Genomic DNA, 11,669 nt, shown 5'->3' with positions numbered 1-11,669 from the left:
ACTGTAGGCCGAGCATGTTAACTTAGTGGTTCTTCGAAGATGTGCTTCCAGAAAAAAAGATGCACCTTGTTGCATGAGTATTCTATCAATCATATTAAGCCTTGGGCCAAGATACCATAGCACTTTAAATTAAACATGCCAGTCCAAATGTTTTAATTTGTGATATCCTCTTAGTACAGAAAAGCGCACATAAAAAAAAGATTCCACCTATTCAGAGTCAGGCCATTGTAGATCACTGATACTTCGTGTTTGCATCGCCACTTTGCCACTTTTGGTGCTAGGTTATGGTTTTTGCACCAAGCATAAGGAGAACTACTTGGTCTTGTAAACGCACACAACATTTTTTTAAGCCAGAAGAAGGGTCCACATAACAAGCATTACGAATAGCAAAAGTGTATTAAAATAATGAAAGAACAACTTTAAGATGGACACGTCAACTCCTAATGGATATGCATTACTGCATGATCAATTTCATCCACCCCATATTCCAATAGAGGACTACTCACACATGGTGATGCTGGTTGAAGACATGGCGGTGCAATCTGGTTTAGCGATGATGGTATTGAAGACACCGTCAAAAGCCCCCTCTTTGGTGTGGGGAGATATCAATCTGATCTCGAAAATATTGTTTTCGATGGTGAGGGTCACTAGTTCACGAAGGACTCCTTGTATATGTAGGGATATGCATCGAAAGAGGAGGCGAGACGAGGTTCGTGGGCCAAGGGGAAACCACTATGTGCTTGGAGGGTATGGGCGCATCGTGGAGCCTAGTAGGTGCCTTGTGGGCCTTTTATCATCCTACTTCTGCCCATTGGACTCCTTTTTTGAACAAGCATTTGAGAATATTTTTCCTTTATTTTATTTCTCTTATTTAGTGCAGAAAAAGTTAGAAAGGTATTTTTGCTAAAAAAAACATCAGTTTTGATAGTTTTATTCCAAGGTCGACCATATTTCAAACAAAAAACCTAGCAACATGATAAAATTAAATAGATACATTTTGGACGTATCACACATCAACAATGTAATTCAATACCCATAATCGATTCCAAGTTCAATTACCTATAACTATTCAGTTTTGTGTTTATTTCAGAGTTATTTTAATCAATTGCATCAAATTCATTAGACAATGTGGATATTTCAAAAGTTCTTTTGATCAATAGCTTCCCCTCGATGTTTGGCACAACTCTCATGTTGTTGGTTTTTTATGTTTCAACAATCATAGTTAGTGTTTATGAGTTCTTTATTTCTGTAGTGTTACTATGTCTGTCTTAATGTTTTGGTGTGTGTCTCTGTTGTAGGAAATTGTTCCTAGTATTTATCATGCACTTCTTGATCATCTTGTTTTCGTGCAAGACCATCAGTTCTTGACGAGCACTACATAAAAAGATCCATATTGATGAGGTGATTCAATTCCGCAATCTGTTTCAGGTTTTGCTGAACGAAACTATCCAATTTTGTGTTTATGTCCACAATATTTTAAGATAGTAGGTTCCTCTCGACGTTTGGCACAACTCTCATATTGTAGTGTTTTTATGTTTCAACAATCATAGTTAGTGGTTATGAGTTCTTTATCTCCGCAGTGTTACTATGTTTGTATCAATGTGTTTGTTTGTCTCTTTGTTATATGAATGTGTTCCTACTATCTCAGTGTACTCTCTTAATCATCTTATTTTTGTGTGAGTCCATCAGTTCTTGGTGACCTCCACATAAAAAATGTCCACATTGACGAGGTGATTCATTCCTACAATATGATCCATACTTTGCTAAATGAAACTCTCTAATTTTTTGCTTTGTCCAAATTGTTTAAAGCTATTTTTTATCAATTTCATCATGCACACTCAATATTTTAATAAAATTCCTTTGACCACTAGCTACATCTTGTTGTTCCACATAACTTAATGTTGTAAGTTTTCTCTTCGAGGGATCATAGATGAAGTGGCTATGGGTTATACAAGAGCGGTGGTGTAAACAACAAATATGGCGTAAGTTCACCATGTTATGAAGAGGTGAGAACAACCATCATGATGCACATAACCAAACACATAGACTTTTCATCACGGGGGCACAAAATCTATCACGTGAACAACAAAAATCTAGCTTATGTTTTTTCTCTCATGCAAGCAAAGGAAATTTAGGCGACAAAACAAAGTGCACAACATGATCATAAGCCTGACCCAAACTAATAAGGCTCCCACGAGCCAAGTCATGGAACATCATGAAACTCATTTTCCAACAAAGATAATATATTAGTATCGCAAGGATACTAATTACACCCAGCCTACGCACTAATAAAATGACTGAAGAAAAAATGATGCACACAACCAAGAAAACAAAGAAGACAAAAGGAAAGGAAAAAATGAAAGAACCGGTTGCGGTGATCAACACAGGCAACAGCAACACTCTAATCACCACCAAGGACAACACACCGCCTAGCAAGGAGGTTCTCCAAAGGAAATGCCTCCAAGAAGGAAACAATGCGCAAACGTTGTCATCGCCCGATTGAAGATCTTACATTTTCACCCTAAATAAATTCCTAGTTTCCAAGACAAATGCCTTCAATAAGGCCATCCAGGTACAACCAATAAAGGCTAGATCTTGGGTTTTCACTCTGAAAATCGAGACTCATTACTCAAGTAGCGCCACAAAAAAATGTAGTCTTCATGTGCTACTAGCCTCGCCTGACAAGGCCGCTACTACAAGTCCTCAAACACCCGAGACATAGGAGCATGTCCCGAATGAACATGAACAACACCCCGTGAGCCATAATCGTACAACCTGAGCAACATAGTATTCATCACATCCAATACACCCTCTGCCATAACTTAATGACATCTAGTCGTAAGCACCATTACTTTCTCCATCTCTATCAATACCATGGAAATCTGTACTGAGACATACCCCATGGTAACGACAAGAAAACAAATTTTCACGCTGTGCCCTCATGGAGCCTCTCTGAGTCAAAATGTAAGCGCACACTATGGGACCGTTTCCAATCTAGACACCTTGGGGTGCCATGGGCCAGCGAAGATCTTCGGGAGAAAAGACATGGAATCACCAGGGGATAGATTGAGGAACCCGACATCAAGCAGAATGCCGACTTGGCAAAAGATCACTAGGGACAAACCATCATTATTCCAAGCCAGCAGCCCCAACGCCACCCGCCGCACCACCAGCCCCACCGCCACCCTCCGCAATCCCCACCGGTAGTCTGAAGGTTGGGCCGACAACGAAGATGCATTAGCCGGGTCCAACATCGGAATGTGTATTCCTCCCTCACTTCTCTCTCCTACCTCCCAATGATTTCTCTCTCTCTCTCTCAAACGTTATCATAAGATCTTCACCTCTTGCTATTTTCTCCCATTGTTTCACCCACATGTCCCATTAATCTGTTGAGGTGTCTCCCCTCAAGATCCTCCTTCTCCCCCACTATCATCTCTCTTCCACAACTCTTCCCTTCTCTCTCTTTAAGCACCGTGGAAAAGATTAGCCTGTTTTCCCGTCACTAGAGTTCATGATCCATGGTAGGGTTAGGAGACGGAACGGCCCATATAGAGTTTCATCATGCTACAAACACTTATGTTGTTTGATGCATAAAGACTCCCGTCCTATTGCAATGATTATGGGGTATTTTTCAAGGGTCTCAAGTTTTAAACACGTTTCTTTATTTGATTGCAAGTGTTATTCACATATGTCATCATGTTATTGCTTTATCTCGCTAACCGAATGACCATAATATACTAGTATCACATGTAAACTTTTAGAGCTCGGTTACACATTAGTTGTAGTGTTTTTTTCATATGCATCTTAGTTTGCAACTAAGAAAATAGATACAAATTTAAGCTAGCTAGAGATCAATCAAGTCCTCGACCGTTCGATTTGCGTTGTGATTTGAGCATATGAGAGGAACACCTGAGTTATACAACTAGTTATTTCAGTTAATGGATTACAGCTGATGGAGAATTAAGCTAGACTAATTATCATCTAGGTGAATATCAGGATCAATCTAGCTAAGTCAATGTTTTTTTATTCTAACTATCGATAAAAAATGCTCCCGTGTCGCTCCCTTGGGTGGCACCGGGGAGACACACCCTCTGCCGCAAAAGCCTCCTCCCGGCGGTCCTCTCTATCGCTGCTGCCGCCAGCGTGGGCCGCGGTGGCGGTTGTCCTCGGTGCCCAAGGGGCTGGGGAGAGAAAGAGTTGCGGCGTCTTCGCTGCGGTGGCCTCGGCGGAGGATCCGATGGGCGGTGGTTAGGGCGGCCCCCTCGGCAAGGCGGCGTCTGTTATCACCAGAATTTGACCGGATCAGAGGTGGGCCGCGATTGGAGATGGGCTTGAAGAATATACATGGAAGGAATGCATGAATCGGCCTTATATGCAAAGTTTGGGCTAATTTGCCCGCGTATCTGTAATATAGTAGGATACGTGTCGGTTAAATAGAGTTTGGCTCGTGCCCGGTTGGGATTATTCCCACGTTAGAAAGTCTACGGACTATAAATATGTATCTAGGGTTTATGAAATAAACAACAATCACGTTCACCACAAACCAATCTAGGCGCATCGCCAACTCCCTTGTCTCGAGGGTTTCTTCCGGGTAAGCATCATGATGCCTAGATCGCATCTTGCGATCTAGGCGAGTACACGTTTATTCGCTGTTCATGCGTTGCTCGTATCGAAGCCTTGTTGATGGCGAGCAACGTAGTTATCATAGATGTTTTAGGGTTAGCATTGTTTCATCGTATCATATGCTTTCGTCCATGCAACCCTTAGACATCTAGCCGCCCTTACACCTATCTTGGGTGTAAGGGCGGCACCCGCTTGATCATTATTTAGTAGATCCGATCCGTCATGATTGCTCCTTGTTCTTCAAGGATTAGTTTAATATCTGCATAGTTAGGCCTTACAAACGGGTTGAAGGATCCGAGTGGCGCGTAGGGTGTAGTTTGCTAGCCCTAGACAGGATGTTCCGAGGATCAACTTCGTGTTGGTTTTTAGGCCTTGTCTAGGGTCGGTTTACGATCACCGTGCGTGGCCGCCAGGCTCAATCACGAGTAGGATGTTCCGATTATGCGGTGAAAACCCTAAATCGTAGTAGGTCGTTTTAGCTTTATTTTTATCAAGCAGGACCACCATCTGATCGTACACCTCGTACGGATCATGGGTGGATCGGCTCTTTGAGCCGATTCACAGGACAACTCGAGAGCCGATCGAGGCTCGTATTTAATGTTTACGTGTATGCCATGCAGGAAACTAAGCGAGGCACATCCAACACCTTCCGACCGGGTATAGGTCGGGTGGCACGCCCTTGCACCGGCATCGGACGTGCGTGCCGAGTCTTTGCGGGCCGTCGCTCGGAGGGACCAGGGCCAGCCGCAGATCCTGGGAGCCTCCCGGCTCTACGGTGTTGCCCGTCGCTGCTCGCCGGTGGGTTTCGACCGCAACACATTCTGGCACGCCCGGTGGGACAATCTTCGACATCAACTGCATCGCCATCTACATCTGAGATGGCGGAAGGCACTCCAGTCACGTACGAGGATCTGACCGAGGAGCTCAAGAAGAAGCATGACGAGGTCAAAGCGATCCTCGAAGCCGACCTCATCGGCTCTTTTCACAGAATCCACTCACATGGCATCAGGTGGAAAGGGTTCTCACCTGAAGGCGCGCTCGATGGAGTGGACCTGTCCGCCCCGTCAGAAGAACGCACAAGGTCTCTGCGTCAGGAGATTAACTTCATGGTAGCTCATTCGCTGCACCACCATTCTGAGAGCCTGGTGAACACTTTGGAGCGTGTCGCTCTTCGTGTGATCCAGGAAATCATGAGGCATCGGTACTCTCCGTCGGGACCAGCTGCGGGGACTCACCAAGGAGAGATGCCACTCCGAGTCCCGTCCACCGCTGCCATTCGCGTTGGCAGCACCGGAAGTGCCGAATTCACCGGCATACGTCGTCTACAAGATCGGTGGTGACCCTAGTGACTACCGGTTCTTGCATGAGGCGCCTAAGGAGATCCCTCACGGATACACGTGCACATACGTGCCGGACTGCGATAGTTGGGCACTCACGAACCGAGGCTGTAACAGCGGGGACTTACGGAACAGCGGGGAGGAACTCGGGGAACAGATCTTGAGAAGCAGACGTGGCTAGCTAAGTATGCCACTCCGACAAACCTCCAGAGCTCAGCTCTTGCAGTTGGCTCAGAGATGGAAAAGCAAGCATGGCTGGCTAAGTATGCCACCCCGGCGAATCTTCAGAGTTCGACGCCTGCAGCCATCACCGCGGATCAGATCAGTACAATCCTGAAAGACCAGTTCGGCATGGTGCCGAAAAGGAGGACAATCGGCTATACCAAGCCGTACCCCAATGAGTACGAGTTGATCCCGCTACCACCCAAATATCGGCTCCCTGATTTCTCCAAGTTTAATGGATCAGATGGTTCCAGCTCCATCGAGCATGTGAGCCGATATTTGGCACAGGCTGGGCACGATCTCGGCATCGAGATGAGCTGCGTGTGAGGTTCTTCGCACGGTCCCTCACAGGATCGGCTTTCGGGTGGTACACATCGCTGCCACCGGATTCAATCCGGACTTGGAAGCGGTTGGAAGAGCGGTTCCACATGCGGTATCACTCGGAGGCTTCCGAGGATGGCATTGCCGATCTAGCACAAGTACGACGAAGCGCGGAGAAACAGTGTCGAGAATATGTCCAGCGCTTCGGGACCGTTAGGAACCGATGCTATTCGGCTCATGTGACTGAAAAGAAGCGATCAAGTTGGCGGTGGTGGGTCTTGCATCACCGATCAAGGACGTGGTCTCCCAAGCAGACTACCCTTCACTGGCGCACATGGTGCAGAAGCTGTCAGCATATGAACAGCGCCACCCAGATGTATACCAGGATAAATTCAAGCGTGCGGTGGTCCTGGTTGAGGCAAATGAAGATGAAGGCTCTGCGGGAGATCAAGAGGTAGCAGTGGCTGAATGGACTCGGGGGGCAAGCCCCGTGTCATGTAAGTGGGTTAAGCCACAAGATCCTCCAAGAGGGTTTGACTTCGATGTCACCAAGGCTGAGCAAATTTTCGACCTCTTACTTAAGGAGAAGCAGCTAAGGTTACCCGAAGGCCACAAGATCCCCACGGTGCGGGAGCTGAACGGAAAGCCATACCGCAAGTGGCATAACACGTTCACCCATGCCACCAACGACTGCGGGGTGTGGCGTCGGCAGGTCCAAATGGCGATAGAACAAGGGCGTCTAATTTTCAGCCGATACGCCATGAAGGTCGACACACACCCCTTCCCCGCCGTTAACATGGTGGAGTACACTTACCCTGGAGGGTGCCAGCCGGGATTCTCGTTCAGCATCAACATGGTAGGACCTGGGCACCACTGCGGGTAAGGACGGAGACGAGGGCAGCTGCTCTCATAGCAAGGACACAGAGGAAGCCGTTCCACGCGATCGGCTCCGTCACGATGGCAAGCGCTACATCACAGAGGGAGAAGTGAGGAATGTAAGATACCAGCGACCTCTCTCTGATCACCTCCTCAACAAGTATGTGAGTCAATACGACCAACGCCGACGATACAACGACGATGATGAAAGAGATCGTCTGGCTAGGGACGCCAGGAGACACCGTCGGCATGATCGCGACGAGGAGAGATATGAGCGCCACGCCAAGGAAAAGTCGAGAGGGCAAGACGACGTGGATAGGCACTGGGACTGCCCCTTCTTCAGACACTGCTGGGATTCAGGAATGAGCCGATTGCCTACAATCGGCAAGCGCCTGAGAATGTAGACGAGAAGAAGAAGGATGCAGCTAACGTGTCCGTGTTCAAACGTCTAGGGCCTCTCCCGCCTCGGAACAAGCACGGCTGAGTCCTCTCGGGTAGAAGATCTCGAGGAACTAGAAGACGATGATGAAGAAGAAGATAAGTACCACCGGCCAAGGTGGTGCCTCGATGGACTCGGCCGTTCCCAAAAGCGTAGGGTTCAGCGACTACGTGGTTTGGAGGAAGCCGAAAGGTTATACCGCACACGTTAAGGAAGGCGCGGCCTGATGCGGCCGCGAAAATTCAGCGAACCACGGACGAAGAAGGTCGGCCACAAAGGAAAGAGTGGCGCCCCGGACAAAAGAAAGCCGATGATGAGACATCGGCTGGCACAAACATGGTGTTCATCCTGCCGACGGAGTTTAGTGCTCCGAGATTAGACGAAGCACCTGTGGCACAACTTGATTGCGGCCCACGGCCGGTTATCTTTGAGAAACCACGAGAAAGAAGCTACGAGACACTCGAAGGCCTTGTACTTGCGAGGCTATATCAATGGGCAGCCTGTCAACAAGATCTTGGTGGACACCGGAGCGGCGATCAACATTATGCCATACTCCATGCTACGCCGGTTGGGACGCTCTAGCTCGGATCTGATCAAGACCAATGTGACGCCGAGCGATTTCAACGGCCAAGCATCCGACGCACAAGGTGTTACGAACGTGGATCCGACCGTAGGAAGGAAAACCATCCCTACGACGTTCTTTATTGTCGACGGCAAAAGCACCTATGCTGTCCTGCTAGGAAGAGATTGGATCCACGCCAAGCTGTTGCATTCCATCCACAATGCACCAATGCTTAATACGGTGGGATGGAGATGAAGTAGAGGTCGTCCATGCGAGATGATTCAGCCGAGATATCAACGGCTGGCATGAACGTTTGGGAGACAACAGGCCAAGAGCCACTCTCAGGCATCAATTTGGACGACTGCGAGCGCATCGACGTGACAAAGGACGGGGTGAGGCTGGTCTTATCCACCGGCCTAACCGTGTAACAAGAGCAACATCTATGAACAAATGTGGCGATGCCGATCCGTGTGATCGGCCCCAAGGATCTATGGAGGAACATTGCAGAACCTTCATTGAGCGATTCAATCAACATGGAGGCCGATTCCAGCAATCGGCCAAAATTATCCTTACCATACGTTCTGCCTGTGTTCAACGTCAATCTAATGGTGTGGTGACCTCACCTGAAAAAGTGAGAGTCTCTGTGCAACCGTGCTAGTCCCTGGATCGAACTGCTAGCACACACAGTTTAAGATGAAATACCAAGTAGCAAAGGTCTTCATTACAACCTAAGATCAAGCGGAAATAAAATGGTTCGATACAAGTTGCATAGCTCTCAGGCTAGCACAATTTCAGAGTTTAAAGCAGCAAGGAAAACATAAAGCATGGAGCCATCTTCCTTCATGAAGCCACAGGCAGACATGTTGGGCAAAGACTCGTGAACCTAAACAAACATCTTCAGCTAGAGAAGTAACCTGCAACATAAAACGTTACAGCCCGAAGGTCAATACATTTGGAATTGTATTGGCAAGATGACACTATGGTGGACACAAGTGGCAACCTAACACTTAAGTGCACATTTGGCTGGTAGAGCTCAGGCATATTTGCATAAAGCCAATTTTATCCTATCATTTGACAAAACATTTTCTTTCATACTAATTAAGCGGTACCATTGATAGACATCAATGAACCTGGACACCACCGATAGACATCAGTGAGCCCTGACACCACCGATAGACATCAGTGAGCCTTCCTAGTTCATATGATCAACTTGGTTTGGGCGACCTACCCCTGCAGACACAGACCATAGACATGGCACGGGACCTGCTAGCCGATAGTCACTTGCACCAATTGACATATTCCCTGTTCACCCATCAAGTTTTATTTAAGAAATTGGAATGAGGAGATCTTCGAACAGAATCCTTGTCAGTTCGCTCAAATTATCCGTAACCGGGGACACGGCTAAGTACTTAGTTTTAACACTCTGCAGAGGTTGTACAAATTTACCCACATGACCTAGTCTGTTCTTCTTCCATGATGCACATTTTGCTCAAATGGACAGATGTTGACTAGGACGAGACTTTTCCGAAGTGATCACCCAGACCTTTCTCTACGGACCCGCTCCAACCTATATTCCCCTACATCATCATGTCGCGTAGGGCCCGGGTTCTCACAACATACTCCATCAAGCCGAGCCCATATTAGCATGTGGCTGTACGGTAGCTAATGAGCAAGGTTGTCTACAATCTCTTTGTTCCTGGGTGGCCGTCCACAAGTGCGATACACCTGGCGGTTCAGAGGTTCGACGACATGACCCCAGGGAACCACTCAACATAACCCGAGCAATACCAATTCCACCCAGCTAATTCATTAAACTGGATAAGGTGGAGAGTTGGCACAATCTTCACAAGCACAACCGTTGCAGTCGGCACAATCACAATCTACAATCTGATAACATTGCACCATAAGCACAATGCAAGACACAAATGCACAAACATAGACATGAAATGCATATGAGGTTTACACAAGTGCACTTCATTTATTGTTCTCTGATTGTAACTATATGCATGATGCCATGGTCAAGTTTTATGGTTGGTTGGATTATTGCGAACCGTCTATGTCGCACTAGCGAAGGGCAACTAACATTAATTGTAAAAGGTGTTTTGTTACAGTATACAAATGATGGTTTTGGTGCTACTGGTCAGATAGTTCTATTTGCGAGCATACGCAAAAGGAATCACTCGAAAAGAGTATGTAGATCTCATTTTATGGACACGGTACTCTAGTTAGGCATTTAAATTTGAATGAAACTCAAACTACTGTAAGTCCACATTTTATGGTTCCATAATGTTCCTTATATTTTTAGTATTCCAGCGGTATAAAGTTTCTAATTTTTGGACATGCGGAGCTTCGGTTATGATTTTTACGAAGCGCGGACTATCGAAATCCTGTTTAAACGAAACCTAGGGTTGTCACTGGACATGTGGCGATTTCCTATTGGTCGATACCTCTTCGTCGCGGATCAGCCTCTATAACCGTTGGATCAACATAAAACGTGCGTCTGAGATTTAAAGGCAGAAAGGGAAAAGAAAACAAAAGAAAAGGGTGTGCCTATGTGTCGCTTACTGGGCGGGGATGTGGCGCGTGACGTGGCGGCGCTGGTGGTGGAGTTGGCCGGCGGTGCGGGTGGCTCTCGCCGGCGGCGCTAGGGCGGTCTCCGGCGGCGGCGGTATGGCGGACGAGGCGCGGCTCGTCGAGGCGCGTCGGGTGGAGGCAGCGGCGCGGCGCAGCTCGGCCCGTGGCGGCGGCGAGCGGCGGATGGAGGCGGCGACGGAGTGGCAACTCCGGCGAGCTATTGCGGCAGCCTGGGGGCGTGATTGCGGGGGAGGAGAAGGGGAATTGAGAGAGGGGCACGGGGGATTTAAAGGGGACTGCTCGGACGAGAGAGAGGGGAGGGCGAGCGGGGTGAGGCGAGGTGGCCGGCCGGTTGTGCTGTGTACGTGCGTGCGTGCCAGAGATAGTGGGGGCGGGCGGCGGTTGAAGACTAGCGGGGCGCGAGCTGGGGCGCGTGCGGGGGAGGCTTGGCCGGCTCTGGCTGGGCCGGTGGCTGGCTGGGTCGGCCCAGTCGGCCGATTCTTTTTTTTTTCTTTCTCTTATTTGAATATGTATTTGAGCACTCAAAAATAGTCGGAAAAATACGAATAAAATATCGGTGGATTCCTTATGAAAAGAGGTTCAATATGGAACCACTTTTGAAACATAATAAAATCTTTCAAAAACCAAAATTGGCATACATCTCTATGTGGCTATTAGTGCTATTTTATGTTTGGGGTTTGAAGTGAATTTGAAA

The sequence above is a fragment of the Lolium rigidum genome, chromosome 4 (genome assembly GCF_022539505.1).
Source record: "Lolium rigidum isolate FL_2022 chromosome 4, APGP_CSIRO_Lrig_0.1, whole genome shotgun sequence".
Classification (NCBI taxonomy): Eukaryota; Viridiplantae; Streptophyta; class Magnoliopsida; order Poales; family Poaceae; genus Lolium; species Lolium rigidum.
Note: the sequence above shows the minus strand (reverse complement) of the source record.